The following is a 7,905-nucleotide window of genomic DNA, read 5'->3' as shown; positions in this document are numbered from 1 at the left end:
TTTCACCTCAACACACCAGAGAGTTAGACAACATTGAGCTGCACAAACACTACTGTAGTTCAATTAACTTCAGTATACTACAACAGCTTAAAGGTAGAAATGTTTTTGCCTATAGAGAGGGAAGAAAATTATTTTTTATGTAATTTCAGGACCTCTTATCAAGTTCAATTAACTTTTAATTCGAAAGTTATGCAACTCCAAATCAATGTTGAAATTGGAATGCATTATTTGATCAACACTAGAATCAAATATCTTATTATTTTTACAGTTGGTATTAGATCAAGATTACTATGAGAATCCATACCCCACAAAGAGGGATTCCTCATCTAGTTATATATTATGGTTGTAATTTTAACACTTTAATATTTTGAAGAAATTCTGTCATTTTCCTAAATTAGTTCAACGAAAGTCATACAGAGTTGTTTGGAAGTTGACCAACCTACGACGTTTTAGGATTTGTAGGTAGATGTTGGACATATTATTATATATTATGGTTGTTGTTTTAACACTTTAACATTTTGAAGAAATTTTGTCAATTTGTTGTTTTAGTTTAACATACATAACACCTATTTGCAAGATCAAAATTATCTTTTCAAGCGTAAATAAGAATCCATTTGTTTAAAAGTCATAAAACATAATATCAAACAAAGTCATATCATAAAGACCAACAGAAGTCTTAAAGCATAATCATAACACATATGTGTGTGTACAGTCATGCTGCGCCCTTCCCTTTCTCACCAGAACAACCAACCTGAAACATCTAGCTTTAAAACGTAAGCATAAAGCTTAGTGAGTTTTCCACTATCCCACATATTCTATCATATACACTTTGCAAGTAAACTGAAGGCTTACAATCCCATCATATGGTCAGCATCCCACAACTTTTAGGCTCCCAAACATCAACCCATGCGAAGGCATATGATCCCATCATAAGCCCTTCCACCTATCATAACGAGTCGGTATGCAGGCTCCCAGTCGTCAACCATATAAAGGTATGTGATTCCATTACAAGCCCTTCAATCCACCATACCAAAAGACTAGCCTAGCCTAATAATTCATTTGTACCGTATAAATATACAATCAACCTACTACACAAAGGTCATATAATATTACACACAATATAATGAGAAAACTCACTTGAATCTAGCAACCACAATCTCAAAGTAGACTCCTCAAGCGAAACAACTAGCACAAACCACCTACTACCAAACAGAGGCTAATCCTCAGTTTAATACTTATATCCATCAAAGTTGGACCAAAAGTGAAACTGGTCAAAAATCCAACGACCAGACACACAACAACCAACACCTCGCAGGATGCATCCACTACAGTCCATAATAGTTGCAATTGAACCCTATGAGATGTGTCACAACCATCAAATGGCGTGCTGCATCTACTGGCTTTAGAAACTCTTTTGTCCAGTCCTTAATCCATTAATACTGAAGCCATAACTTTCAAGAAACCATCAAATGAGGTTCTTAATGGATAAAGTTTCCAACTTTATCCACAACCAAGCCTCTAACAAGGGAAACACTAACTGTAGATCCATAAAGAGTCAATGAAGTCTTAAAGCTTCTTGAATGGGTCAAAGAGAGCTCATACATGCTCTTTTCTCACCTCCAAATCTTCAAACAAGCCTTTAACCCCAAGATTTCTCAAACTCCAAGGAACATCAAGTAAATGAGACCAAAATGAATATAAACACACTAAATCACTAGATGCATGCATAAAATTCATACATGTTATAACTTTATAACTTATAAAGTTCCAAAAGATGATTAGAATGTTGAAACTTCTCTGGATCTAGCTTCTTATGCACCAACTCCGGATTGTGTCTGCACATCTCCTCCTCGGGCTCCCAATTCCACTCAGAACTACGCCTCTGTTGCCACTATACCTTCACCAACCCAATAACCAATACCTAAATGGATGCATCGTAGTAAACAACGATATCCTTAATCCCCTCCAACAAAGTCAACACTGGAGCCTACAAGTCTTAAAATCTGATTGTTGATCAACATCCAAAGTCAAAGTAACATTCTTCCTAGTTAACTAGTTCAGTTGTACCATAATCTTGTAGAAATCTTGAATAAATCTCCCATAACACCCAAATAACCCAAGAAAATTTCGATTCTTAGAGGAAGTCTTAAGGACGTCCCATTGTATTACTGCCTCTACCTTAGATGGATCGACCATAATATCGTCCTGATGAGATGCCCAAAGAATTGAACTTCTCTTAACCATAAATCACACTTTAAGAACTTGGAAAAGAGCATTTCCTTCCTCAGAACGTCTAATACCTCCCGTAGATGAACATTATGTTGCTCCTTCGTATTTGAGAAGACCAAGACACCGTCGATAAACATAATGATTAGACAATCCTGTTGGGTTAGCTGTCTAAGCCCATAACTTTAATTGGTATGTACTTGACCCGAGAGTAGCATGGTCCATTTGGGTTGCATATCACCACGACAATTTGATAGGATGGACTTTTGAGAAGAGGTTATTTATGATTTATTAATATATTATAAGTTCTAATATATTAATATGAAATCATATTATTTAATTAGTAATGATCAAGAATTAATTTGGAATTAATTTAGTGATCAAAAGAGACTAATTAAATGTAAGGGGATTGATTTGGTAAATCAATCATTCTTATGGTGTAGGCTTACGGTTATTTTGGATGGGCTAAACCAATATGGTAGTGTATGCATAGTCCATGGAGGTTTTAAGCCATGGATCCTAAGTAAGATGAAAAGTCATTCACATTAGGGTTTACATAGATGTAACCCTAATCCTAGCTACACTATATAAGAAGACCCTAGGCTACGAAAATCACACCTAGTGATCAATGGAAGACTATAAACGATTTTTAGTGTGTATAAACTCTCTCAAAAGTCATCCTTTTTCTAAGGTGTGTTGTGAACCATTTGAGGTGTCACACTTGGGGCACTAAATTCTTAAAGGCCAAATACAACAAGTTCTACAAGCTACATAAGGAGGTAAAATCCTAACTAATATTTTATGTTGTTTATGTCAATTGCATGCTAGTTGTAGGCTTAATGCTTTGGAAACAATATTGCATGTATAATTATAGAACACATAGATCCAAAGCATTTAGGGTTGTATGTGCACCATAGGATGTTGTAGTATATCAGTGGTATCAGAGACTATGATTGTTTTCTGTTATATTTGACGCAACTGCGTTATTTTTCAAAGCTGAAAAACTGTCTGACAGGCCTCCTTGACGAGTCCATTCTTGAACTCGACAAGTAGGACGAGTTTAGGCATGAACTTGGCGAGTCCATAGATGAGCTCGATGAGTTGCCTGTCCAGACAACATATTTTTGAGTTTTTTGGCCTGTTTTGGATTAGAATCATTACCACAAAATGTTTTAGTTCATAAAATTTGATTTTGTTGATATGGTAATGATGATTCTCATCCAATGAAAAGATAATTGTTAAAATTTTAAGAAAATTGTGAGTTTAAATGATAAACTAATTTTCGTAAATTGTTGATATGAATTATCTTGGCTTATGAGTTAATTTAGATCATAAAAATTATGTGTTGATTTTTTTTTTGGAAAAAATGACCTTAAATGTTTTTAAAGTATTCCATAACTTGTCCTCAAGTTATGGAACATGAAGAGTCTTTTACATAGATGTTTTATGAACTCCATAACTTGTCTTCAAGTTATGGAATTTTTAGAGTCTTTTCATAAAAAACCACATTAACTCATAAGTTATGGAAACCAAGAGTTTTGAAAGGTTTCAAGACTTGCCCTCATGTTTTGGAATTTGTAAATGTAAAGTCTAACTTTTGAAACATTTAATTTCAAACCCTAGAATTTTGAAAGTTTAAAATTCAACCCTTATACTACTATAATATGATAGGTTTAATTTATATATATATATATATATATATATATATATATATATATATATATATAAACAAAGTTAGTCTTACCGTTAGTAGGCATCATTCACGAAGGCGGTCTATAAGGGGGATATAAGGTTACTGCCTATAAAATGGCAGTTTAATGGGTGTTCACTCTCACCCACCGCTTCCTTGATTGGTCTAGGGTCGTTAGCCGAACGGGTAGGATTTGACATTAATTCTCATTATAAGTATAATGATAATTATAAAGTAACTAAACTTTATTAAAATTTTAAATCTTAGTTACTTTAGGAAAAATGTGAATATGGTGTTATCCCATGAAATTGCACTTTGCACCTTGTTAAGTCGTTAGTGGAGCATGTGTGGTTAAACGTCACACTAATCTGGGACTGACAGTGTGTGGCAAAGGGTAGCTTGATGTTAGTCTTAGATCAATGGAGCGTGTGTGGTTAACCGGCACATTGATTAGGTGGTTGTAACATTAAGTGTACCAAGCTAATTTGCATGGTTATTCACACCTTATTTGTGATCCTCGGCATCCCAGTCACAAACTTGAAAGGCACAACTGAGATTTAAACATGCCATTGAAAAATTCAATGAATCTCAAAGGATCTAGGAATTTCAATCCATTTAAAAGTTAATAATCAATTTCGTTTTTCATGGTGAAAATTGGTAAATCATCATTTACTTACCTTCAAATATTTTGCAATTGGATTACGACATTCCTCTTCCGAATTGTAAAATATTGTTTTGGGTCCTAGCCTTAATATTTCATGTTGGGTGTTATATTAGGGATTTAAATCAGCTAAACTTGAATTTTTCCCTCATAAATGTCTAGTTCTGACAACTATGGTCTTCCATATCCTTTTGGAAAAATATTTCTTCATAAAGATGATATTTCACAAGACGATCAAGGTGAAAGATTAATCCCTTCTTCGTGCTGTAGTGGAATTTCACTTCCTCCACCTCATACAATAATTCTCCCTAACCCACAAGTTTAAGGTCACTCAAAGCCCTATTGGAAGGAAGGAAAGTCTGTAGGTGCTCACGTCTTGGAGATAGAGTTACATATTGACAAACTGGGAGATGGGTGTCGAAGTCTCGAGGAAGTTGGTTGTTGACTGTATTCTTCAATCACTTCCTAAGTCATATAGTGGGTTCTTGAAGTGTCCAGTTTATGATTTGGTCTTGGCTTTCCAATGTAAAAGTCCTTTTGAGTCATTTGTATGCATTTGTAGGTTGTTGGGGGTGTTTACGGCCCGATGATGTGTTTACGGCCGTAAACCTGTTTACGGCCAGTGTCTACTATATATAGGGTAGGTCTGAGTCCTTTGTCTGTTGTTGATCATTGTGTTTACAGTCAGAGTATTCTCAAGTTGTACCAGACGTTTTTACGATATAAACGTATGCAAGCTTGTTTTTCTTCTTCTTCTTCTACTCCAATTCTTTCTTTGTTGATTGATTGATTGCTTGATCACTGGTTAAGATCCATTTCTAGGACCTTATAATTGGTATCAGAGAAAAACCGGTGTCTAAACTTCTTTCAATCACATTTTCAGTTAAAGGAACTCAGCTTCATCACCGTTCGAGACTTGATTTGGTGGTTACGTAACGAAAGGAAATCAAATCTACTTCAAATTCAATTTTTCATCAACATCTGTTAATTTACGGCCAAGAGTTTACAGCCGTGAACCCCTATTTACGGCCGTAAACAAGACATCTTTAATAACCGTAAACTTGACCGTAAACCGAGTTTACGGCTATAATCTGTGTGACCGTAAACTTGACCGTATACCGAGTTTACAGCCGTAAACAGTGTGACCGCAAATTGTCCTTTAACATTTCCTTCACTTTATTTTTCATTTTTATTCTCAGTCAGAAAATTAAAAAAAGAAAAAAGGATTCTCAATGTCAAGCACTTCATCATGAACTGGACTCTGTTATGGGAACAACAATCCGTATTCCAAGATAATTGTCTGCAGAAGGATTTCCAGAATGGAAATATCGAATGGAAAAATACATTAAAATGAAGGATTTCAAAATTTGGAGAAGCATTTTGAAAGGACCAATTCGTATCACCACAACACTTGAAAACGGAACAATCACTGACAAGAAAATTGAAAATTATACGGATGAGAACTTTGAGAAAATTGAAGAGCAAGAAAAGGCATTGGCTACACTCACAATGGCATTATCTCCAGAGATTGCACAAGGTTTCAGAGAATACACTTCAGCCAAAGCTTTATGGGAAGCTTTAATTGAGGTCTATGAAGGAAATGAAGACATGAAATAGAGTCGTCAGGACATGTTAAGACAAAAATTCAACATGTTCAATTATGTTCTTGGAGAAACTTTGGAAGCTCAGTTACTACAATTTACTACGCTCACTACTGAAATGAGTAGAGCTGGGATTTAATTGACCAAATCTGGGATAAATAAAAAGTTTCTTAATTCATTGCCGAAGTCGTGGAATATGAATGTGGCTGTCATTAAGAAAACAAAAGATCTCACTCGTCTAAGATTAGTTGAAACAATGGAAATCATTACAGCTTGTGAATTGGATGACAAACAGAGAGAGATCAACCATGTCAATTCATACTCCACTGCGAATCTGGGAATTCAATCCAACAACGCCTTTTTCATCTTTCACCACTTCTCAAGTTCAACCATTTGCTGCTTCCCAACCATCTATACAAAGTGCTTTGTCTTCAATGTCCTATCCACAAGTTGCTTTCACTTCAAAGACATATGTTCCAATTGTTGTTGTTTCAGCTCCTGCCCCAACCCCAACTCCCACTGAAAATGCTGAAATTTGGCTTTTGCAACTGGTCTTATGAATTGTTACAATGCATTTGTAGCTCGTGAGCTGCCCCCTCAATTGTCATTTGCTGATCTGGACCAAATTCATCCAGAAGATGTTGAAGAAATGGACGTAACATGGCAAATTGCTATGGCCGTGTTCAGAGCTAAACATTTTTCCAAGAAGACAGGCGAAAATAACTGGGGCATGAATGTAGAAAAGAAGGTTGGTTTTAACAAAGGCAAACTTCGATGTTTCAACTACCATGAACCTGGTCGTTTCGCCAGAGATTACCCAAAGCCTGACAGAAGGGAAAATGGTGAAAGGATTATGGTGCCAGTGAATAGCAGCAGAGGAGATACCATCAACAATCAAACAACAAATGTCGCCATGGTGGCTCAGTCATTTGACTAGGAAGATCAAATTCCTGCTCTGAGCATCTCAGGACCTGAAAATGCTCATCTCGCCCGAATCAATGATGTTGCTGAAAGAGAAGCTGAAATAGATTCAGAAGCAGAAATGATGGAACTCAAATTCGCATTTATGGTTCAAACCACGCCGGAGCTTGCAAAGCCGGAGGTTAGTGAAATTGCTTGTTCTCAATCTTGCATCAAAACAGTCAAATTCCTACATGATCAAATTGAGTTAATTAAGAGAGAAAACGAGGATCTGAAATATGAACGGTACACTATTAGGAAAGAACAAAAGCCATTAAAAGAAAAATTAGAATCTAAAATTAAAGATTTCAAGAAATTCCAAGAAGATTACAGCAACATGTGTGACAATTATGATTACATCAAAGATAAACTTGTTGCTATAACCAAAGAACTTGACACATTGAAAATGCTGATTTTAATTTTAAGAAGTTTGATGTGTCAAGTGAAAAGGTTGCAAAATTAATTGAAGAACAAATGCAGTGGAGAGACCAAAAGCAAGTAGGGATAGGATATGACAGTGTCCCTCCTCCATTTAATCACAAATATACTCCTACTCCTTTGTCTCAAGAAGAAATTGATAGAGAAGCATACATGGTTTATAGTAAACCAGCTGCTGAACAGGCAATAGGACCTAGTGCTAGGGTTTTGGATACCAACCTTTCTACTTCAAATACAGACGTGTCAGTAAGCCAGGGAAAGCAAGGCGATGAGAAGTCTGAGTCTAATAAATCGGTGTCTAAGTTTGGTGTTCCCATTTGTGATGAGTC

The sequence above is a fragment of the Lactuca serriola genome, chromosome 6 (genome assembly GCF_051521515.1).
Source record: "Lactuca serriola cultivar US96UC23 chromosome 6, Lser_US96UC23_V15, whole genome shotgun sequence".
Lineage (NCBI taxonomy): Eukaryota > Viridiplantae > Streptophyta > Magnoliopsida > Asterales > Asteraceae > Lactuca > Lactuca serriola.
Note: the sequence above shows the minus strand (reverse complement) of the source record.